The 26819-nt window shown below is 33.9% G+C and overlaps 1 protein-coding gene across 2 annotated transcripts in view; it reads right to left on the bottom strand.

Moving 5' to 3' along the window:
- The window catches only part of LOC140757972 (angiotensin-converting enzyme-like protein Ace3), a 245578-nt gene that overhangs the window by 155122 nt on the left and 63637 nt on the right, over positions 1-26819 (bottom strand). The window contains exon 2 of one of the 2 annotated variants that reach the window (XM_073093896.1): positions 26621-26653. The exons of the other annotated variant lie outside the window; for it this stretch is intronic. The gene's annotated coding sequence lies outside the window, so the exon portion shown is untranslated. The remainder of the gene's footprint in view (positions 1-26620; positions 26654-26819) is intronic. 2 annotated transcript variants of the gene reach the window in all.

Genomic DNA, 26819 nt, shown 5'->3' with positions numbered 1-26819 from the left:
AAAATCTGCCGACTTCTAAACGAAGTGTCTTCTAAAGCCAAATGCAAATTTTAACAGTCTTTGCTTCCAAATTAACGGATTTTAAAATAAAATTCCAACCCCTACTTAACCATCTTAAGGGTTGATTTTGCAAATATCGTAAAATAGATATTTAATTACTTTCTATCGAAATCCCAAATACCAATTTTCATATAGATTTGCATCAAAACTGGGGGACTTTAATACAAACTTTCAACTCTTATTTATTCACGGAAACGCGGTCGAACAGGATAAAAAGTATCCTATGTCCGTCTCCTGGTTCTAAGCTACCTCTCCACCAATTTTCAGTCAAATTGGTTCAGCCGTTGTTGAGTTATAAAATGCTTCACGAAAACGCGGTCGAACGGGATAAAAAGTATCCTATGTCCTTTTCCTGCTTCTAAGCTACCTCGCGATTAATTTTCAGTGAAATCGGTTCAGCCGTTCTTGAGTTATTAAATGACTTCACGGAAACGCGGTCGAACGGGATAAAAAGTATCCTATGTCCGTTTCCTGGTTCTAATCTACCTCTTTACCAATTTTCAGCTAAATCGGTTCAACCGTTCTTGAGTTATAAAATGACTTCAAGGAAACGCGGTCAAACGGGATAAAAAGTATCCTATGTCCGTCTCCTGGTTCTAAGCTACCTCTCCACCAAATTTCAGCCAACTCGGTTCAGTCATTCTTGAGTTATAAATGGTGTAACTAACACGACTTTCTTTTATATATATAGATTATTACTTATTTACTTTGTGTTTATTAAAAGAACTTCTATCGTCATATTTTGGATGCGTCATTGAGTCCTTAGCAAGAACAGCAGCGAAAAAGCTTGGCATTCTGAACAAGGTGAGGCAGTACTTCACGCCTGAGCAATTGCTCAACCTCTATCAAGCTCAAGTGCGATCGTGCATGAAGTACTGTAGCCACCTCTGGGATGGTTCTGCCAAGTATCAGCTGGATACTTTGGACTCGATGGAAAGACGAGCGAGAAGGCTAATTGGCGATGATGCACTTTTTGATGCCACGACGTACACCTTACAGCACCGACGCCATGTTGCTCGCCTGGCTGTTTTATATAGAATACATTTTGGAGAGTGTGAGTCTGAACTTCACAATATAATTCCAGCTGCCCCCTTGCATCATCGGACTTCCAGACGAACCGCGGGATACCATCAATATTCGGTTGACGTTCCTTTTGTGCGGACTAAGCGCTTTAGTAACTCATTTCTGCTGCGAACCGCCAAAGAATGGAACTCACTCCCGCCTTCTTTGTTTCCCGATACATATGATCTGGGATTTTTCAAGACAAGGGCGAATAGGCTAATTCTTGGCAAACGTGTTTTGTCCAAGGCTGCATCTTACTCAACATCAGGTAAGGTTGCAGTCAAACGTAAGCCTATGGTAAGCTAAAAAAAAAACAGCTGACTCGATTTTGACGTAACATTCACGCAAAGGTTACAATAACTGAAAGGGTGCCACTGACTCCTGTTTTCTATACATAACTACGTACATACATATTAACATATATATACCACGGAATTACTCTATTATAATAAAACGTTTTTTGGGTTAGAATAGTATGTTACCTCTGATATTAAATTTAAAGGTTCACACTTAGTTCAGAAGTGCATTATCGCACATATTATAGACACTCGAGTAGGTTGGTCAATTTTATTAGATATCCATGGACGGCAGTGATTACTTATTAATTGACACTACAGCAGTGTGGTGGCATATACAAGGCCTCCAGTAGATGGACCTAGAGAAAAACCAACATTAGAATATGCAATAGGTTGCAGCCTTTAACGCCTTATTTGAAATTTTATGAGAGACACGCAATATAACCTACTGCACTGTACTTACTTGATAATTCTGTTTATGGTTGGAACTAGAACACTTTTATATTGCTGGAAATTATACTAAGAACTGCATAATGATATCACATACACATGGCGCCACGTTTATATGTATAAGAAGTCTTTGTCGTATTCATTTCAGATATTAACTTACACTGAACCTTTTTCGATACGTAATATAAGCTGTCCCTGTAGTTCCGGGACCAGAATAGGGCTACGGTATCCTCTGCCTGTCGTAAGAGGCGACTAAAAGGAGCTTCCGGGGTTGCGGGTGGCAAAATCCATCTCCATAGAGTTACAAAAGTCCATAGTCTTAGATACAACGTCTATTGTTCGGCGATTTTAATTTTAAATTTTAAGATTTTAAATTTTATTAAGATTTTAAATTTTAAACATGTCAACATTAGTAAGCAATTAACAAATTACAGTAAATAAATTTGTCAGAGTAACAAGATACTTGGACTCTAAAATACCGGTGTAAAACCCGAGTAGAAAAGGATTCTTTCTTAAATAATAATAAACGCTTTCTAAACTCACAGCCCCACACAGTATGTACACTAGGATTCCCAGTATCGTGGGTGCCATGGACACACACAAAGACGAATGCACAATCATCCAGATCCAGAACAGATATCTAAATTCATCATTCAATTATCTGTCTGGCCGGGGATCGAACCCGGAACCCTTTGCGTGTCAGACCGGTACGGTGACCGCTCCGCCACGCGGGTCGTCACGCGTCACGTCAACATATATGGCTATAAGACTAAAATTGGAATAGCTTCAAATATCATATTGAGTGAAATAAATTTAATCGACAGATATAATTAAAAATCACTTAGATATACACATCGTTACACATCAATTATCTCAACTCAAATACACAAAGGAATATTTAATCAAAACTAGAATAATCAGATGCATCCCAATATACAATGATCCGTGGAACTCCCGATCAATAACAATCATTTGCGCAGGTTAAATAAACATTAGTCAGAAATATCTTAGTACATGTGTATTCTAACGCCGGTTATTAGTAATATCAATATATCTTATATTTTGCACACCAAAGACATAGATTAGTAAAGATACTTCGCCTTGAAATTGAATGAAGCCACAAACGGCTTATTAGTAAGTTCTTTTTTTTAATTTTTAACAAATAAAAACATTTTTAGAGAAAATGTACGAATAAATAACTAATACTGCGTAATTTACATAATAAATAAATAATTATTTAAAATATTTTAGGGACATTTTAGCACGGAGACGTTCTAAACTTTTTTATGCAACTATTTCAATTCTCAAAACTCTTGTTGGGAGTGAGTAATCTTTACGAATCTATGACCAAAGATGAAAATTTGGCATTTTCAACTTAGCAGATTTGTCAACTATCGATCTTTGGTAGGCAAAATATTGGATAGATTAATTATTAATAACGAAAGTAAAACAGAAGTCCTGAAGTATTCCGGACTTTGTATGTTTTTCGACTGTAAACTTAACATTTTAAGGTATAAGAAGTCCACAACATAAGAAAATCAGAATACTATGAGTGAAATTTTTACATTTTACCTTTTTGCAGAACTGACATTATTATTCAATTAATTGTCTAAACTTTACAAGCTCTTTTTTAAACAATACTAACTAAACAAAGCACAAAAGGCCGTAGTACTTATATCGTTTTAATGCATGGTGTGAGTTACCGTAACATTTAGATTCATGGAGGTGTCATATGTCGGCCCTGAAAACACTGTGTTGTTATGTTCCGTTACGTAAATTGTATAAGGTTTCACTATGACCTTAAACGGAAGTGTTAAATACATACTGTTTAGTAAAATATAAGATTACGTACATTCATAGCAGGATTTTTTCACGTGACCACTAAGATCCAAAGTTCGGGACCCAGTTTGATCATTCAAAGTAATATGCATATTACAAATTATATATTGCTTATTTAAAAAACGGGAAACTTCCATTGATATCTGTATGAAATGTATGAATAACGAAAACCTCATCCAAACCGTTTTAGAACTTTAAAAAGTACTATATAAGTAGTTTCACTGTTCGTTTCACGGCAGTGGACTACGTTCGTCCAGAATTCTTAAAGTCAATATTCCACCGCATAATAGTGGTTTTTTCCAGTATTCCTTCACAGTACAGGCGATACTACTTTGGAACGCCCTGCCCGAAAACATTAGGAAAGCCACTTGTAGGAACACCTTCAAGAGAATGGTTCGGGAGCATTACTTACGTATGTCCTCCAATACTTGAGTGTTTCAACTTTCCTTAATTCACTGTGTTGTATATATTTATTTGTATATATTATATTTTTATTATATATTTATATATTATTTATATTTATTTATAATTATTATATGTAGATATTGTATGTTTTTTTCCATAGTCGTATTTCTTGATATTTTATCATTACTGCTTATGTTTATGCCTACCACATGCTATCGCCATCACCCAGGGTCGACTGGCAGAGAATGCCATTAGGCATTAAGTTTACCCTTTGTAACCCTTAGTTTAAGGTGTACAAAAATAAATAAATAAATAAATATATACCTACATATATTATTTACATAAATACTTTTTGAAATAAAGCTCAAATTAGACACTAATTTTATTAGTTGGCTGATAGTAACTGGCTACTGCCGCTCATGGACGTCTGTAATAGACTCCAGATAGGATTAGATATTCGTACTGTCGGCTCAGTTCGAGGTCGGCCTCAGATGAGCCGCTACCCCTGAGGACTAAGCTGGAACGCCTCGGAAAGTATGTCTCCTTTACCACACACTCCAAACCAGAACACAGCAGCGCTTAACACTGCTGTTATAAGGCAGTAATAGGTGTGGCGGTGGTGCCGCCGGAGTCGAACCACAAAGGGTTCTACCACCTTAAATCTTAAATTTTTAGCTCAGGGAATCCTACGATATTTATTTAGAAAAAGGTATGTAAGGGAATTATTTATACGCCACGTAGCATATAGATAAGTCAACACAGTAGGGCAATAAAATATATCCCTATGCACGCATTACTCAGTATTGGCCAATAAAAGCCACAGCAAAAAGCTCTTTCGGTGCCCGCCTAATTAATTACAGCCTTACATTTCGCCATGGAGATAATTGTATGATATATTGAATAGAACTTAGGCATTTTGTTGGTATCTTTGTACAGAAAAGCCAAAAGAATTTATTTTTCATGACACCTAATAAAAGGTTCTTAGAAATAGAGTATAATGAAAATAGTTCTTCCGTTTTATAAGGAATCAGGATAAATAAATATTGAAAATAAGATTAAATGATTTAGATCTAGATTTCAAATATACGATGAGAAATATCAGTGTATGTATGGATTTTAATATCCGTTTTATTAGATCATAATTAAACAAATAAAATATTAGGCTTCGATATAGTTTCTACAATCAGATTAAATTAAATTCGTAAATCACGAGTCAATTCAATATGAATCACAAAAAGAAACATTTGTAGTTGACTTAGAAACATCCTTAACTCCAGATATGAAATATATAAATGGACGAAATGGTTAAGCTTAAAAATGAAAATGCAACAGTTCCAAGCAGCGTCCGATAAGAAAACGAAAGAAAAGTCTTTAGTATAATGTTCGCTGAACGGGATTCCGTTACGACTAACGAGCAATATTATTGACTTTATTGAATGAAACCCACGTATTAGCGTACGATTCCGTTCAGTTACGTCAGACTGACGTGGGCGATAAGGAATTTTACACTCGATCTGGGGTACGCTAGAACTGATTGCTTTTTCATGGAAAAGACTAAACCGTTTCTCTTTAATGTATGCTGCATTAATTTCTGTTTTTTATACTTACTGAAAATAATATTAGGTACTCGTGGTTTGAAATATGGTCTCTACTCTCTTTATCTTGAGGACTAAGGACGTATTTATTAGCATTTAATTATCATCACTTACTATAACGGTGAAAGAATCTCTGAGAGCTTCAAAATTGCGTGAACTCTACCAATTAGCTATCAACACAACGTTGGCAAACTATAACGAGATTTCCGTAACATTCTCAAAGAGCTATTAACTCGTCGGCCAGATGGCATTAACCTTTCTTATCTAACGAGTTTAATTATTAACTAATATGATTATGGTTTGTCAGGACAGTTAACACCTTTCTACGATTTCGTGTGTTTAAACACAACAAAGTTGCATCTATACTCATATTCCCATATTACAAGGCTTGTCTTCATTACTGCCATTATTGCCAGTGTAAACATTTGCCAATGAAAACGGAGTTATCATCAACAGTGTTACCATTCATCAGAACATCGTACTGACCTTTAAATATTTGTTCCAATGATTATCCCTGATTAATGATCAGATGCGATCATCGCATTGTACTGTAACTTGAACTATATACGGTTTCAGTAGCGCGACTTTGCGACTATTTTAAAACTTTATTATTCTATGAAAAAAATAATGATAACCTGTGGATATAACCTGTATTCACTGTTATTATGTTTTAAATTAATAGGTTTAAATACTTAAACAAGATGCAAAAAAATATTCCACACATGTGAAATAAATAATATCGTAAAATTAAAACATTCATTATTCATCATTATAATTACCCAGCAGAGCACTAATTAGTGACTCAAGCCTAATTGGGTGGTTTAACATGCCCATTATTGACTGTAATCAACATACTAAAGTTAACAGGTATTTTGACAATTCTTCAATAATATTGTTTGTATGTACAATGACGTGCAATGGTCTTTTTCTACTTAATGTCGGCTTGATCGGTACGGAATTTACGGTGATACGGAAAATACAAAAGTGAATACAAAAAATACGTACTAGAGATTAGTAGCAAAATAAACGCTGATTACGATCAGTCGCAAAATCGCACACAAAACGTTGCTTGTGTAGTATCAGAGCGACCAATTTAACTGTTATGATAGGTAACTAGCTATCAGCGTTCAGTTTCGATAAATTTGAATGATTACACATTTGGGACCTCCCATTACAGTTTCATGCGAAAATTTTAATATCAAACGGGAAATTTCAATATGTTAATTTGATGTTAATAACAGTTGCACTTTATTGTACCAATTGATGACACGTGTATCATCAATCAAACAATTGTGGCTCTCGCGATACTTGGTTATTGCTGGTTGCGTAAAATGTAAAGGTCGTAGCTTATATCAACTTGATACTGCATCTTTCTTTCTTCGAATGAAAGTTTCATTTACACTGTACAGGCAACGCCGTGACGAATTTTTGTGGAATGTAGCACTGAAATACTTTTTTAAATTAATAAATTATTGCTGCGGGTAATGTTTAAAGAGTGTATAGTATGTCTTATTCTTTGGCACGTCTACAACCTAACTGCTTGGCGAATTTTAACATACCTGCCTTTTTGTTTTAATAACTTAGTAGCTTCACCAGAGATTTTAAGGTTTGAAATATTTACGTAGAAGCGCATTATTCCCATCCTTTAAATATCTCTATCTATATACGCATAGCCTGAATGGGTCTTTGATGATATAATTTAATTTGTTTCTAAGAAATGTTTAAGACATATTAAGTTGCTACTAACTCACATTTCATTTTCTTTACGACGGTTTGGTATTACAATTTTATTACCTTCAAATCACTTTCTTATCAAGTATGTGTAAAATGATATTGAACGTTGGAAGTACATAACCAGATATTTGTTCGTATATCTGCTTTCGAGATTCAGGTGTCAAGGGATCAAATTCGTTTTATTCATTTTCGTAAAGTACCCGTTATCGAAAGATCAGATCGTGGATTAACTTTAAGCCGTGGCCATCAAACTCCGGAATGTCAATATTAAACAATTATTTCATTCAATCGGTAAATATTTGGAAGAAGGAAAAGTAATAACCCCTTAACAGTAATTTAAGTGACTTTTCAATTTCCTTGATGGACTCGAATATCCTATTGCTACGTTGGCAACTTCATAAAATGTAAACCAAGAAGTGTTCTGATTGAGAGAGTTATAACTTTCATACTGTTTGATCTAGAAATGCCATACCAGTCTATACAGAAGTCTATGTGTAAAACAAAAACACGGATATAAGATAAACCACTCTTAGAAGATAAGTCGTGTGTCATTATGTCTGTCTGTTCGTTTATCTTACGAATTTATTCTCAGATTATATCTATTGATCCGATTAAGTTAAAAATTGGCACGTATAACAGAATTCTGTGACCCAAATTCAGACGTAACGAAAACAAATAATATTTTTTCAATATATAGGTTTTCTTCAAGGGACAAAGGAGGCAATTTTTTTGTATTGTGGAAAACATTATCAAATGATCATTCATTTGATAATGTTTTCCACAATACAAAAAAATTGCCCTGCAATAAGATCATTCTTATTGTGTGAAAGTCTTAAGGATATTTTTGGTTAATATTTAAATTATAAAAGCGGGCAACAGGCACGCTTATGTAAGATTCGTAAAGTATGTTTACCTATATTACGAGTATCACGTAAATGAGACTTATAAGTATTTTTTTCTACAGCCAAATTTAATTTGATTTGACTTTACTATGATCACATTGTTAGTACCAATGTTATAAAGCTTACACGCCTAAGCGTACCAATTTGGTACTCACACTATGGCCTCAACATATACCTTGTACCTACATAAATCGATTTCTGAAAATAAAATTTCTATGTGTCTCACGAAGCAAAGAGATAGTAGCGATTTGAACAATTTAATAACCGTAGATAAACGTATATATATCCGTAACGAATGCAATAAAATGATGGTAGCTAATAAAATGACCATAAAATTACTTAGTTCACATTTATAGATGGCGGTTAGACCGCGCGGACGAACCGCTATTAATTTTAATCGCCCGTTTCATTTGATAGTTACGCCACGGATAACGGAAAAATAGCAGACAGCGCACGAAACTTGAAACCGATTTTTAATATACCTCAACTATACCTCTCGCAGCCGAAGACGTGGCGAAGTAGCATATACCACTATCTTAGATAATCGAGTCAAAGGCAAGAAAATTTGTGTGAATTTACACAGGACGTCACTAATAAAAGTAAATGATACAAGAATAAAATCCAAAAACCTCTTAGTGACATTCGAAGTCGGGTGACTTCGAATGTTTCCTCTCAATTTGTGAACCTTTTAATTTTAAACCGCTCTCAATACAATTGTCACAATTGTTTACACATATGTATAGAAATTTTACATTATTAAAACAAATTCCCACTTTAATTTTAGTATTTGATAACTACAATTTACTTTATTAAGGGTAGATTGCACCATGTAACTTTAACATTAAAAAACCTACGGGTCGAATCTACGGGTTTCATTTATAAGCAGCATTTATTTCATTGCGTTTAAAACTGCCTTTTCTATCTGCCTAGAATCATTTCTATTGAAATATGTGAAAGTCTTACACAATACATAAGAAGTAGCGAGTTATCTATTCCTCGCCTTTCTCAAAATAAAAGGAGTGTTTTATTTATTCAAGCTCCAACACTCTTTATTCCGTTTGGTGCGTATGTGTCAACAGTTGTTAATATTCAGCGGTACAAAGGTTGGCTAAACAAGAGATAAAATAAATATATTATGTATGTTGAAGGGTCAGGTATGAGACGGGTATATTATAAGTATAAAACGTTTTAACCTTGAGGAGTACGTTACTTATATTAACTGCGGTTGCTATCTGCAATATAGAAATAAAATTATAATTTTAACACGGATTTAAGATTTAAGTACAACACTTGAAAAATAATAGTCAGTTATAAGGTTTTATTTATATATTCTTCTCTATTAATGGTTATATTAATCAATTATTAGAAATTCAATTATTAGACTAAATGAGGAGAATAAAATCAAAAATTTGTCAATCATTTTGGGATTTTAGACGACTCCAAGGATCTCATATTTTAAAACACATCCTCGCAAAACATTAGCCTCCACGGTCGAGTAAAAACGCCTATCTAACAATAGTATATTATCGTGCTACAAAATATATAAGCGAACAATACAAAAAATGATAAAATACAAAGATTTTATGTGAAACGTAAATCCATCGCCTCCGCATTTCTTCACTAAAATATTCCGCGTTACTTATTCTTGTCCCGAAGCTTCTAAGCGTCGTGGCAACATCTCTATACATATGTGAAAACAATTGTTACAATTGTATTGTGAGCGTTACAAAGGTTCTCAAATTGAGAGGAAAGGACTCACCCTTCGAATGTCACTAAGAGGTTTTTGGATTTTATTCTTGTACCATTTACTTTTATTAGTGCCTTCCTGTGTAAGTTCACAAATTTTCTTGCCTTCGACTCCATTATCTAAGATAGTGGCATATTAAAAAATACTTGGTTTTAAGGACAATGTGATTTAATCAATAGTATAAGTCAGTGCTAAAAGAGAATCATTATGAAAGAAGACCACGTAAAAAATATTTTAGTCCTTAGTTGTAGAGGATTTTATTAAGTCTTGAATTTAATTATGAAACATCGTGTGCCCAGATTATTTCGCATGAATTTAGTGGGTCTAACCATTTTCAAATATGTAAGTACTTCACTTATAAACATACTGTATGTGTATTACTAATACTCACTGTAATTAGAACTCCATTATCTCTACATATTCCGAAAACTGATAGCAACTTAGACATGTTCTTTGAACGAATAATATAGGCCCTTAAAGACCTTCCACGCCTAATGTCTCGAAATACGAAACCCCATCTTTAATACGGTTCGATCTTCACATACCGAATATTGAAGCATCTTTATGTCGATAGATTCCTATGCGTAGCGCTTTAATGAAGCTTAGACGGCGCAAGGAATTCTATAATACCTAGTAATTAAATATGTAGGTAGGTAAGATTCTTAGCTGATAGTCCTAGGCTTCATTCTGCATAATAATTTTGACGGTAAACCTTTCGTGGCTTAACTGCCCTCCTATTTATTAGTATAGCTACAATTTGAAGGTGTTAGAACACTCTGTGGTTTTACCCTTGGGGTACCACCGCCACACCTATTTTGGTTTTATAATAGCAATGTTAAGCGCCGCTGAGTTGTTCTTTGGAAATATTTATCCTCAGAGATAAAAATCCATCTGTGGCCAATCTCAGAAAGGAATACAAAAAATAGGCTCTACTGTGTATTATTATAAAATGTTGGCAAAGTTTTAATTTTCACGAGACATTCCAACTAAGTTCTCAGAGGCTACGAATACATATGTGTTCGACTTAAAATATATCTACACATGTTCTATCAAATCCTCCAATGTAAGCTTTCTCATTAAACAATATTCAGTCTATCATTTACGTATTCTTAATTTTATTTCTAACGCTTATTATGTCTGGATAATCCAGACTAACAATTTACTCTCATCATTTTATTTTTCCTATTTGTAAACAATTTTCTGCATTTCTGAATTATTTTTCGCGGAAGGGTTTAGCTGGATCACGCATTTCCGCCTTAAGGTATTTAATACCCAAATCTCTCCTTAGTGGGTATTTGTAACCGAAGGGGGCGCCACTGGAGTCGGCTTAATTCTCCTTTCCGGTTCCCGATGTTAAGACTGAGGTAATAAACTATTTACAAGATAGCGAGGTTTGTTTTCTAAGTATCTAAAGCGTTGATGAAAAATACATTAGACTTAGTTATAAAGGTACTATATTATTCATACAAAAATATACTTCGTAAAGTTTTGCACGTGGATATTTTTAACAGATGGCGGAGGTCATAATATTGGTACCTTTTTTTTGTTTTTGTTGACGAGGGGGAAACCTTCAAAAGGTACCCGACGCCATGGAAGTGACGCCGGGTTATGTGGGATTTTTACCGCACTAAAACCCTCTGTTGGCCGTCCTCAGCGTTTGGTGGAGAACTCAGGGTTCTCCAACGGAACACAACCGGAGTCCTCCTAACGCGATGCCCTTCTATCGGGCTCTGCCCTGGGGGGAGCAATTTACGCTCCACTCACATCCCCTGGTGATTACAGCGATATGTGACCACACAAAACCGCTGCCCTTCCCGGGGTCGCTTGCTGGACGTTTTGAGCTCCCACTCTTGCCGCCCGCAACCCCGGAAGCCCCTTTTAGTCGCCTCTTACGACAGGCAGGGGATACCGTAGCCCTATTCTGGTCCCGGTACTACAGGGACAATAATATTGGTACCTACCTACAAGTATGTACGTATCTCATTCTTTGACACCTACACCCTAAGCGGCTTAGCGGATGTTAACATAATATGTGGTGTCGTTCATTTCGTCTAAATTGTATGATATTTTGTAATAATTCTCTAGTTAACATTGTTTTAGAATTTTGCATCAGAATCCGTCGTTATAAAATGATACTTTTTATTTAAAACGTGTATTATGGTAGAGCTTTAAGTAGTAATCTTATAATATAATATTTTTTTAGTAAAATACTTAACTACGTAGCATACACAAACAGACTCTCATGCCTAATTTATTAACGTATTTGTGCCATCCAGTTAGCATCGTTGATATGGTAATTTCGATTAATTGATTAAATCAATTAAATGTTAAATCGACATCTACCAATGACCTAAATTGATGAGCAAACAGATCGTCGTAACATGTGTTCCTCATATATCTTAGATTGTAAAAAGGTCAGATAGAACTTCTTTTTAAAGTTAGTACTGACAACTTTAAAAGGAAGCCTAGTGATTTGAATCGGAGGTCAAACCACTATGACTGCCTTAGCACCACCGCATATTTCCATTTCTGCTGCCTTATAACAGCGGTGTTAAGCGATACTGTATGTAGGAGTAGCAGAGAAGCATGCAATCCACCTGATGGTACACTTACCATCATCATCAGGTAGGAATATCTAATCCTATATGCGAGATCGCCCACGGATGCGCTGCTACCCATGAGGACTAAACTCGGAAAAGTATGTCTCCCTTACCACACCCTGCAAACCAGAACACAACAACACACAATGCTTAACACTGCCGTTATGAGGCAGAAACAGGTGTGGCGATGCTGCTGCCGGAGTCGAACCACACTTCGATACAATGAATTTTCATATCCAACTTTGTTTCCGGATGTAGTATGTCTATGAACGGCACAGATCAGTTACCATCAGTTTTATTGCATGCTCATTTGCAACTTCAATTACATAAAAATCTTCTAAATACGAGATTATTTCATAAAACTCTACTATTCCTTTTTTCCTTTATTCTTTCTTCCTTTATTCTTAGACAACACGTATCTTCAATAGAAATCAAAGCAAGCGTTAGAAGTTTCTTGATCATGGTTTTGTATAAGCTACAGTCTTTGACCTAAATTGAAGAACAAACACGTGACTAATGAATGTTTGGTCTAGCCTGCCAGTATCGCAATATGTACAGTGTACACTCGCTTATCGTATACAAGACACTGGCGTTCATTTTGTGAAATATGGTTTAAGTCATCTGAAAATCGTATACTGACACAAACAATATCAACATCGATATAACAACTTATAGTGCTTGGGATTAAAAATTGAAGCTGCTACAATATGGAGAAATCCTACAATCGCGCAGTTGTCATTGACGCAAGCAAAATCCCGTACAACAATGACGCCGTTGTGTGATAAAATTTTGCAAAATATCACTTCAACTGGATAAACTAGTATACAATTTAAGCATAACATTGAGCTTATAATAAACATGGTATAAAATGTTTTACTGAATTAGACAGTATACCTAACTAAGATGCCTAATAACATTTGTGTAGGTATGAGCTAACATACGATACGATTATTTTAACATTATGTTTTCCGTGATGTTTTCCTCTAGATTTTTTGTGAAGACAAAAATAATCCAAAGCATACTCTAGCATAAAGGTCAAAATGTATGTAAATTCTACATATAAGTCATTGTATTTTCCTTAGAGCAACGACATCAGGTGGCGTAGAAGTAGAATGAAACAAATTCCATTAGACTATACAATATATGCATATACAATCGCAAACTAGCAACTCCTCAACTTTCCCAAGGAGCGACTTTCTAGAAGTTTCGAATGTCTATAGTTGAAGTAGAGATTTTTATATAACAGAAAGTTCTGATGTGAAGTGGTCAGTTTATACATCTTTAGAAAACTGCAAATACAATGTAAATAAATATAGGAAACCATTAAAATTAAAACAGGAATAGTGTCAGAATTGGTCATAGGTACGTGTATACCTACTCCTGAAAAAGGTGGATAACTCCTATAAATAAATCTGTTTCGTCTTTCGTTTTTCTTTAACTAAATCTGTCCCTAAGCAGATTTTGGTATTGAGATTTGGTGGTACTTATATGTAGGTACTCTTTAAACCGCTCCGTGGAGTTTAAACTTATGTGCTTAAAACATTATACTGGTAAGGAATTAAATTATTATTGTGATTTTAATTACGATAATGTTCTAATAGATCATTTACTTTGGAACAAAAATTGGTTTGTCTATGGCCTCATCAGTAGAACCAAAAATGATTCTGCCATCTTCATAATTAAGGCTTGTCCTTAAAGATATTTAAAATACTGTACAGATGATTGCCTACATATAATGATGTATAATGAAGCAATCGAAAAACAGTACAGCTTTATAACATGTCATTGACTTCAAGATCGTCTGAGGCAAAAAATACAACGAATTCATACATTCAAATCGTTCTTCGACATAATGCTAATCGTACAATTCATAAATAATAAGTAACATTACATTTTAAGATTACCATTCGAATCCAGACGTGAGATCAACGTCTTTAAAACACGATCAAGTTAAAAGACATCTTATAAAAATATATTTTATATTTAATATTGTAGCAGTATTGTTTCGAAGGTGGTAGAACACTTTGTAGTCGACTCCGGCGACACCACCGCCACACCTATTTCTGCCTAACAACAGCAGTATTAAGCGTTGCTATGTTCTGGTTTGAAGGGTGTGGTAAGGGAGATATACTTTTCCGAGGCTTTCCAGCTTAGTCCTCAGGGGTAGCGAGGCATCTGTGGCCGATCTCAGGTAGGAATCTAATCCTTTCAGGGGTTGATTACAGATGTTCAAGGGCAGCGGTAGCCACTTCAGCCATTCATCAGCCAAACAAAAATAAAGTAATAACTAATTCACTCTCCTATGCCCATTATTTAAGACACGTGTAATGTAAAATTAAATTTAACTTTATTATATAGAGAAGTGTCCTTTTGGATGCAAATACTGTATTTGAGTATTTAGGAAATAAGAAAAAATATTGCATAATATTTATTTCCACCGGAATTACATCAGAGTGCAGTCTCGTTCTGGTAAATTGATACATTAACACCGGATAGTTTGTCTTTCCGAGGATTGAACCGGTACTGTAAAACGCGTGTCGTTATGTATTGTACGACATGATTGTTGGTATCCCTTTGTAAAAAGTACTCATTATTACATTTTACTATAGTTGCGCATGGCGAAACGGTCACCATATCGGTCAGATCTGGTTCCGGTTCCCAGTTCGACCTCTGACCAGACAGGTATTTAAATGACACATTACAATTTCAAATCTAAGTGTTAGTGTGTGTGTATGTATCCATGGAAATAATGACAACGGGAATCTTAACTTGAGGATATACGTGTAGAAATTATCATGACCTTACGGGGACCTGGTGGGATTATTGGAGGGTCCGTCACGAAACTCAGCAAAATCGATCGGGCTTAAATACTCGTATTTTCAACGACACCGAACAAAGAAATAAATCCACTGCGCCCATGCTGTGATAATGACATATTTCTCCCCACTTTGAGGAAAAAGGAAAAGAAATTCTATCCATTACTCAACAATATTTATTTGTTTGTACAGTCAAAATCGTGACAGCGACAGGATATCACCATCAATATTTTTCATCGGGATCGGTGAAGCGCATCATCAAGACAAACCTAATTGGTTTTATTGAAAAATAAATGAAGAATTAAGCTGAATTGTGTACAATTGCGTGCAGTGCAATTAATATTCGTATTAAATTTGAAAAATTGTAATTCTCAAACACAAATTTTCAAGTTAACAATATGTCATGTACAAATTAATCCAATATAATCCGCGTAAAACAATTCGAATATTTTTGGACTTTTACTTACGTAGTAACTATTTATTAATCTGTGCTTTTACCTTAAAGTTAATCACAGATGAGTGGTACTCCTTAAGACCTTAACAAAATATTCAGATCAAAAGAACAGCGTTTAAAAATATTAATATAATAGATCACTGCCGCCATTCCTAACTCCATATTGAACTGGGATCCTACTTGAAGCCTAACTAAGATGCCTCATGAAACCACCTTAATAATATAAGCCTGCATTAATTAAATCTACCATGACCAACAACTGGACGGTAACTAGTCTTATCGTACAGTATAATTGACAAGTAAAATCATATTATATCAATGGTAATTTATAGTCCAACGATAAGAATTAGCATGCAATGTAAACTGTGGTTATTGCATACCGGTGTTATCTCGATCGATTGATTACGATAAACGCCTATTGTAATGTGAACTTGCAGTCGCATTGTAACTTCTTGGAATGCTTGAGTTCTTGTAATAAAACACACAGGTTCATAACAAAACTTCATCTTTGGAGAATCAGTTAAAACCAATAGGTACCTAATTTTTAGGCACGTTAATTTATTTTTAGATATATATTTATTTATGTATTTTCCTGGTAAAAATATGTATGATACAAAATACTGAAATACATTAAAGCAGGTTTTGCGATTTGGATGCTACATATTATATGTACAGGTCAAAGACTTATTATAGAAATGTTAAGCAAATTTTATTTTTTGCTTAACAGTTTGTAGACAAGCAATTGACGACGAATAATGCCTTTAACTTAGTCAATAGAATGAGTTCGTATCTACAGTAGTGAAAAGATTAGACTACTTACTATAATAAACGAGTGTTCTTTATAAGATAAAGTAGACAAATATTTTAAACGATCCAGAATCAAAAATGAGGGAGAACCGACGCTTACCATATTTATTATGTTAGTTCGTCTCCATGGCGCCGTAGATTGGAAGCCTTTCCAAGTTCATAGAGATTTGGAAATCTCTTTACGGTCCAAAGATAACTATCATTTTCTAACTTAAATGGTATAACATAAAATCAGTATTTTTGTACGGTTGTATAGTTTATTTCACACCTGGGTTAATTTACTTCTGCAAAAAATCTCTCTCAAAATATTTTGATTGTCATGCAATGATAGATGATACGAAAAGTGATATACACAATATTTTTGCTCAAAATAATCGTGCAAGCGTACTATACCGTACTCTTACTCAAAAGCGTAGCCTTTATCTCAGCCGTTGCCCCAATTAGCTTATTGACGAGAGCGCGCTAGCTTTTCTTGCAAGAAAATAGAAAAATATTTGACACGACTCCAGAAACCTACAAAAATGCGTAGGAGAAACGACCCTTGCTATTTATTAAAGTGTTAGTGCGTCTCTCCGGCGCCGTAGATTGAAGCCTTTCCAAGTTCATAGACATTTGGATTGGAATCACTTTACGATCTAACCACTAAGCCGCGGGGAGCGTAAGACGAAGACGGTTACTTAATTGATACATAGATCCATAGTGATGGATATTACCTATAAATGTAATACGATATTCAAGCTCTTTTTAACTAGAGATGTGCCGAGTCAGGTCGACTCGAGTCAGTACTCGAGTACTTACATAAACTTGCATGCTCGAGTATTAATAAGTGATACTCGAGAAGCAGTGATACTCGAATACTGACGGTACTCGTACACTGACTCCAGTCTTATGTACCTTAGGAAAACGAGTGAATACAGCAACAATTGTGCAACTAACAACTTGTTTATTTTGTTTAGTTTAGGCACCCTTTCTTTGGTCTTCGTGGTATTGAACTGTGTTACAAAGTACTCGAGTACTTCGTAACTAACTCGAGTACATTGTGGATACTCTGGACTCGCGTACTGACTCGATTCTTTTTTATATGAGTACTAAAGTACTCGAATTTTTATATGAGTCCAGAGTATTAACAATGTTCTCGAGTTAGTTACGAAGTACTCGAGTACTTTGTAACACACAGTTCAATACCACGAAGACCAAAGAAAGAGTGCCTAAACCAAACAAATATTAGGAGATATTATTACGATTTTTTGAACTTTATTTATCTAAAGATCTCTTGTAGGAATCTCTATTTTAGGCTCGGAATAATGCTAGTTATTGTTCTGAGATTTTAGGCGTTTTTGAAGCTGCCAAGTCTGACATGCATTTCCAAGTGACGGTATGTCATAGTGATGGGCAATTAGTGACCCTGAAACGCTAATTGGAGCCACAAAACAAGAATAAGGAATCATATGTGTTCAAAAGTCCAGACTATAACAAATGAACAAAAATGTGGTTTTACGAAGGGCAAGAACATAAAGACCATTATAGTATTGTCTGATATAATTGTGGTTAATAGGACTAAGAGCAAAACCGAGAGAAAGCATAAAAATATGTCTAATACCATTAAAAGTAAATGAACAATGATTTTGTGTTACAAAAAAGTTACACGGGCCATATTTTAAAACCTATCGACCCTAACCAAAACAACATTGTGTGCTTAAAAAGGTTAAGTACAAAATAAAAAGCTGTGTACAAAAAGATCGGTTGTAAGCCATAATGATTTCAGGCCGTTAGTCCTTATAATGAATATTAATATGGATCTGAATAGAATTTATTTCTACAATTTTATTAATATTGGACGCATTCATTATTATATTTAAATGAGAGCGTGGCGTGCATACTAATATAAGAAAATCAATGAAGGTTTTCATTGTAGCCGGATTTTTGTGTTTTGGCTAAACTAATTACTTATATGAAAGTAAATCTCTACTTACCATGGTTATAATTTATCTATTTGCGTTATATAGATAATGCCAATTTTCAAAACATAATATTCCTATACGAGTTTTATATATTGTAGATTAATTATAATAACCTTAGGAAACTGCACTAGATACAATTTCATAGAAAAGAGTAGCGGTATGAATTATTTGAATTTGAGCATTCCACATTGCGTTCAAATGAAATCAAATTAATTTCAAGTCATCACGTCTGATTTTCCAAAATTATATGCGTATCAGAAGTAAATTATATTACTAAATGGTTTTTACGAAGGCGCTGATCGTGACCTCTAAATCGGCTGTTCTTTAAAAAAGGTCTTTTTGAGATCTATAAAATCAGTCAATTCACACTTGGCAAGGTAGACCATAGTCTACCATAGTAGGAACCATTGCCAAACTGTGAGAAGTTCTGTACACTACAATATTGGTTTGGTAATAATATTCATGGTGAAAACGCATTTAAAGACGAGACAGAAACAAGTTCGTAGACCAACACAAAACAAATAATCACATTTAGCAGTATATTCGTCCTGAAGCCGCGCAATTACTTTCATTACACCAACTGTTTGCTCGGCAACTGACAAATTTAATTATTTAAGTAGGCGCTAAGACAAACAGGATTATGTTTATTCAGGTTACGGCGCCAGGGCTAACGTCTCTTCCAATTAGAGATTATCGCGATGCAAACAATGTTCTCAAACATCATTAGTGATATTTTATTGTTGAATTACATGTTTTACCTACACTAATTTTAACTAGAGAATAAGCAAACCAAAAACTAAATTGCTTATAAAAATATAGCCTATGTTACTCCTAACGTGTTAAGATCCGACTAACCGTTTGAGCTGTAGAGTGTGGCAAAGAACGAAACATACCTACACCCAAAAATGCACCTGAACTTAAAAAAATTACCTTCGGTCAGATGAAAGAGTTTATTTATTTAGAACTTTATTATACCATAAAAGTTGGTATAAAGGGCGGACTTAATGCTAGAAGCATTCTCTACCAGTCAACCTTTGGGTAAAGCAGAAAATATGCAGGGCGGTATTTATACGTTCAATAATAATAAACATATTAGAGTTGGTAAGATTCTGCACATAACGTTATTCCTAAGTCATGTGTATTTTACTCGTAAATTTAACTGTTACTTGATTTTATAGTGAAATGAAACAGGAGTAGCATACTTACGTACTCAAGGTTCTCCTAAATGTTTTCATAGGTATATGAACTTTGCCAAATTGCCCTTGGCCGGCGAGGTGAACTATAACCTAAAATGAACCTTTTAATGTTTACCTAGCGATGTGATACTAATATAATTAATTAAGGATGAAAATATTTATAATGTCTACCATGAATAAATAATTAACCACCAACATAACATTAATTATGCAAATGTAAGTATAACAACAAACTACAATTCCTAGTGCTTAAGTTCTAAAGCCTAGGCAAATTTGCTCTGGCATTCGTTAGACTCGGGTACAGCTGGAGACTTCGCAGTGTCTTGAAACTAATCGGGGAACTTCCTCCGAAAGTTTGGAGCCTAAAATTGTAGACAGACTAATACTGTAGCGTACTACGTAGCGTATAATACAATTTAACCTTTTATGGTACTTTTCCTGACACGGATAAACATTAAGATACATCTTTGGTCAAATTAATTAATTATTTTTAAAAAATAAAATAAAAACATCAAAGTGTGTAAAAACCGAGATTGAATCTTCTTCTTTTATCTCTTTCTATATATATAAAAGCGAAAAGATAGTGCACACGTGTTGACTAATCATTGTAGCCTCTAAACTATGAAAGCTAGAACAATGAAATTTGAACAGTAGATTTATGTTATAACGTAGACGGAACGGATATTTGTATACCCATTCCACCCGTAACGGAGTTTAATCAGGAGTTCCATGTTAACAAGATTTTTTTATGTTACGTAAGAGGCAGTTACGCTCGCAATTAGCGTTTTAATTATATAAAATTATAATTTATATTTATAATAAAACGATAATTTGCCAAGATGGTAAATGCCAAAGAAATACTGTAATATATGTAATATTGATAAACCTAAGTAGTTATGTTTGTTTATATATATACAACATAACTAATTAGGTTTATTAATATTACATACACAGTACACTATTGTAGTATATATATAAATGTATTCACATTTCATAATGATTTGTGTTTTTTATGAATTCAAACTAAACTATTCTATTCCCAAATTACCTACCCAATGAGGAAATTTCTCATTTATCCTTATCCTAACCGATATTATAAATGCGAGTTTGGATGTTTCATATTTAAGCCTTAACTAGGTAACCTATTGCCATTAAATTTTGCACAAACGTTTTTAGGGGTTAAGAAAAGGACAGAGTACTATCGGGAATAAAGGTACCCTATGTAAAAAATGTACTAATCTCGAGGGCTACATAAAAACTCTGACTGGAACGACGTCGCGGGTAAAAGCTAGTAGTATATAAAAATGATAACGAATCTGAAAAAAAGAAAATCAAATTACTATACTATTTCCATTTCTTTATTTTCTCGATGACAGTTCCTTGTAGTGTTGTGATCAAATAAGCAATGATATCGATCGCATATATTTATTTTATATATTTTGAACATAGACAATTACAACAAAGCTTACGCCGTAAGAAGAATAAGACAATTTACTGACGTTAATACTGCTAAGCTTGTATATTTTGCGTATTTTCGTAGTGTTATGTCCTATGGCATATTGCTCATTATCATAGGCAGTAGGCATTATCAATCAAAAATGTATACGTGTAACATCTTGTAGTGAAATATAATATTATAAGTATATGTAATATAACACTATAGTTCATAAATTTGTACAAAAGTATCCGGCAGTAGTTCAGTTTCTTACATTTTGTAAAAAAAAACGGATCTGTTATCGTGTTACGTTTCTCGTTATAGCTCCTATAGTAATCATTATGTGTAGCACATCACTACCTGTCCATGAAGTACAGTATTATCTGTGTGACATTTTAACGTAAACAACACAAAATTACATGGGCGTCGATGTTTCATCGAGAAAATAAGGAAATGGAAATATTATAGTATCTTTTAAAGTAAAAAATATTCGAATTCTATTTCCATCTCACAAAAGTTTTTCCAACAAATTTATTTTGAACGAAACTACGAAGGAATTGTTATGCACGCACTCTAGAAAAAAATATATAAAGAAATCGAGAAATACGAGAATTACGATCGAATAAAATCAATTTATATTCATTGATAAAGCACAAGTTAAACTTATTAATTAACTTCAAATTAATCGAAATAATCGATTCGATATCTCTTAGTTGCGATAAGAACTCTGTGGTATTTACTAAATTCATAGAGAATGGAAAATAACTAAGGATAAATTTTTCTATCTGTATTAAAAGACGGGCCTAAAAATCTTGATTAGACGCAATCGGACCAAACTTTTGATACCAATCACGTATACTAACGAGGAAGCCGATAGTAGAATGCCAAAAACGTATCTTCGGAACAGAACGAATTTCATAACGGCCAATCCCCCAAATTGGGTAAACAACCGGTTTTAAGCCCCCAAAAATTGGTTCCCGTAAATGAGGTCACCTTTTTTATTTTACATACGCCATTACCTACTGAATAATTCAGCCTTTACTTCCGATAGGCATTATTTAAATATATTGTTAGAAAAAGGATTGGGTTGTTACCTACAAGTGGTTTTACAGAATAATTTGGCCTACAAGGAAAATATAACCCTTGGATCCGGGTTATCTTATTTTAATGAGCATTGTTCATTTTAATTAATGTTTGTATAATGTACATACATTTCATACATATTAATAACTATTTTAATCCGCAGTCTGTAGTTTTTTTTATTGTTTTTATTTTTCTTTCGCTCTTGGAATCGTTTTATTTCCTTGTATTACTTGATCCATCGCATTAGTACTTTCTTCTAATCATCTGTATTATATCATTTTTATCAGTTTATTTACGGCCGATACAATTACAACGAAATAGTAAATCGGTCAATACCAAACAGAACGAGAATCTAACCTGAAATTGAGTACAAATTGTTTCTGCTGATTCAGGACTAATGTTCAATACCTCGTACATTACTACATATAAACAGGAATAGAACTCCATTTTGCTTATAAAACAGAAATCCGATTAATGCCGCTGCATTTGAACTACAAAGAACTAGTAGTAGTGGTTGAACAAGGACATGACGAATTAAATACGTAACTATAGGTTGTCATGTCGAAGTGTAGCCTACATGTTTGACTTGGCGCTTGCTGCCAAGCTCGAAACCCCTCATGCATAATGAGAGCACATTAACTAGCTGCCTGTCATTTGATTGTCAGTGCATAAAGTGGATTCTGTTACATAATAGACCGTACATCACGGTGTGTTACATACTGCAACGGTAACATTAAGCAATGAAACTAAGCAAAAACTGCAATTGTAAACGATACCCGCGACTTTGTCTACGTGGATATTTTTTTTATAATAGGAACAAATGAATATGCAGTGAATCTGTAATTAGCCCCAGATATTATTAGTTTCCTACCTGTTGCGTAATTCCTGGTGACAAAGTTGAAACATCACGAATATTTATATCTCGCTCGCCATCTCCTTTAAAGCGCAACACAGCAGAACTTAATACTGCTATTATTACTTATAATTCGCCTTTATATTTCAAGGTAAACTTTGATATGATAACATGAAATACAATTTATTATATTTTTTGTAACAAAAATAATAGAGAATTAACGTAATTGGTATCATAATTAAATAGATACCTAATGAGTGAACACTGGACACGGTAGGTATATAATTATACATAAGGTTACATTTATGTGCAATGTTATTCAGAATATAAAATATAACTAAGGTATTTATTTATACCAAAAATATAAACTACACGTATATTATGTATTAAACACATTAACATTTGACCATGTAATGACAAAAACTGTTTCCGTGTGACGATACCTACTCGACGTTACAAATCTTATTTCAAATCTTCATTTTGATCTTATCTTAACATGATTTTTTAAATAATTTCCTTTAATGGCGAAAATACATCTTAAGGGAACTTAAATGCCTGAGAGTTCTGTGAAAAATCTTTAGAACTTTTTACCTCTGAAAGTAGACCCGTCCCCAGCAAAAGGACCAAAATTGAGTTGATTATTATAAAAATTGCCATAAAATCATATCATATTATAAATTACATACTATTTTTTGCGGATGGCGAATAAATTATGTTTTTATTTGACCCGCACTCGACACTATTTATCATATTTTATCTTGTTCTCTACACTTAATCAAAAAGGTTTTGTAATATGTAAATACATATTACAAAACAACGGATACATCCTTCATCTAAATACCATTACTACGTGTCGTTAGCCTTACTTAAGCTTAGGTTGTCGACATGTCAAACTACCTTCTCATAGCAAATACAACATGAATCTAGTTAAGCTTCATCCAGTTGTGCCTCTTATTTAGAACTGTATATGCGTTAAGCCATTTTGTAATTGCAATATAGCTACAATACTTTTTCAATCTGGAGGCACGGCAGTGCCTCCGCCAAGTCGAGCCAAAGCCAAAAATAGCGGCACGGCCGTAGCATTCTTTTCTCGAAGCAATTCGGCCCATTTTTGACCCCCTGTAATACAAAGCTTTTCTCCAATACAAATTACAGACGCGCAAACAGGCCACCTAATGTAAAGTGGTTTCTGCGAACCGTGGATATCTGTAGGTACCTTCAAAGATCATTATAATTTCTAACAAACTCAATGAAGAAGCAAAAGTGTAACCGTACTCCTTGAAGTCACCATCGCTTATATCTATTTATGACTATCTATATTAACAGCAGTGTTAAGCGCTTATGTTTTCCGGTTTGAAGTGTATATTAATATGATACCTACCTATTTAAGGCGCTTTATCTTAGTCCTCAAGGGTAGCAAAGCATCCATAACCAACCACGCGTACAACTTGAATTGTTATTGAGGTTCTTTACAGTTCTCCGTAGCATTGACAACTTGGTAACGAATAGACTGCTCGTTTGATCCTTCCATATCATAAAGTGATTTGAGTCAAAAAGCAAATACAAGTACAGAGGCACAGTTACACATTTTCATGGACTAAAATGGAAAAAATAAAAAAATGGAACTCGTACAACGCCATAGCGAAGTACGATCAAAGCAGTTTCAATTCAGATCCTTCCAGAGATTAGCTTGTTTGAAACGATTGTGATAGGATTCTTTGTGTAACGAGGTTTTTGAAATGGTAGAAGACGAAAAATAGAAATGGAGATTTGTCTTGCCAACTAAGAAACATATGAACATGTATGAACTTAAAAAAAAATATATATATACGGTCGAATTGAGAAACCTCCTTTTTTGAAGTCGGTTAAAAACAGCAGTTATTTTGAAATTTGGAGACAGGCTTAAGATTTAAAGCTTTTGATACTAATTATTTTAGATTTTAATAGAGATACGTACTCAAAGGTGTTAAACTCTCATCATAAATTTGGCACAGAAAAAAACAGACTGAAAGCAATATAGATAGATACATATAGGTCATATAATATACTAGATATATACATATAGGTTATATATTTGCCGACCAGGGAAATGAATAAAATAAACTAATCTAAACGCAATACACAAACGAACATTATAATCCTGCATCAAGTATTACATATTTAATCCTGTGTATTATTTCACCTTCAAACTCTAAGCGATAAGAATTTTAATACCTGACTTATGATAAATGTGTAAGACCGTTCCGAGAACTATGTGTGGGGTATGATACGATTCCTATTACAAATAACTTACACATAGTATGTATAACTATGTATATGTTGTATAACCTTATGTGTATGTCGTATGTACGTATTGTATACGTGTAAAGATGATTATAAATGTTATGTCAATACCATAGAATAGTACATAAAGCTACTGTAGATTATTGTAATATTTACCTGTATCTATTTGTCATTAAAACGCCGCAAAGTTTTGTCAGTCTGTCCCTATAGCTCGAGACTAGAATACTAGACAAGCTTCGGTATTCCCTATGATACAAGACCATTTCAAGGAAATGTGGCATAGACAAAAAGTTGTAATAAGCCATGCCTAGTAAATTTATTTTTACATCACACAGAAACCTATTGTAAAATTATAATCATAATCTCGACATTTTAAATATTTTTTTCACATTCATACTATTGCTTCATACTACATATTTCGTAACATTTAAACCAACAGACTCTTCGCTGAACGAAACCATCAAACAGTAAAACGCTGTCGAAACGGCATAACATAATGATGACCAATCCCATAGCCGATATAGACCACTTAATCGGATTGCAAAACCATAAAAATAAAACATCGATTAGCCAAGACCACCCGTTAATAAAATAAAGATTGTTTATTAGTTCCAACCATAATGGCTCTGATAAACTCCGTAATATAGAACAGATACATTTAAAAATAGCACTTTATAATATGTTATGAAGAATATTATCTTAATATTGGACTTTCAACACATTAACATAATTGAGGTTAATAGATTCGCATTGAAGCAATGTGGTGGATTGCTTCAGACCTTTTACAGATTTTTTCTTATTATTTATTAAAGTTGAATTACAAGTTTGGTTCTTTTTTAACATTTTATTGTTTTTCTTTGTTTTTATCACAGTCAAACATCGGGAGAGCGCGTCGTTGGACTGCGAATGACTACTGTCACTACGATCAAATCTCCCTATAAGTCTATGTAATTTTTGTTACGATCTTTCATACCACAGGACATTAGTTTTGACGGCCATTTACTTTGATGATAATACGGATAAAATTAAACTTATTAATTACCTCGAGAATATGGAGCAGATTGAAGGGGTTTACCTGAAAATATAAATGATAAATTAATCTTCAATATTTTGCATAACATGAAATATTATTACTACAAGACTTTAAGCGGTCATCCACATTATTGTTATAGGGCTACCGTTAAACATACATTGTGAATATTTCAAGTGTCTAACTATAACAGTCCAAAAGACAGAGCTTT

Source organism: Epargyreus clarus, unplaced genomic scaffold (assembly GCF_041222505.1).
Source record: "Epargyreus clarus isolate Ecla_fem2 unplaced genomic scaffold, WU_Ecla_fem_2.2 ptg000005l, whole genome shotgun sequence".
Taxonomy (NCBI): domain Eukaryota; kingdom Metazoa; phylum Arthropoda; class Insecta; order Lepidoptera; family Hesperiidae; genus Epargyreus; species Epargyreus clarus.
The sequence above is the reverse complement of the archived record's forward strand: the minus strand, read 5'-3'. Positions and strand labels throughout refer to the sequence as shown.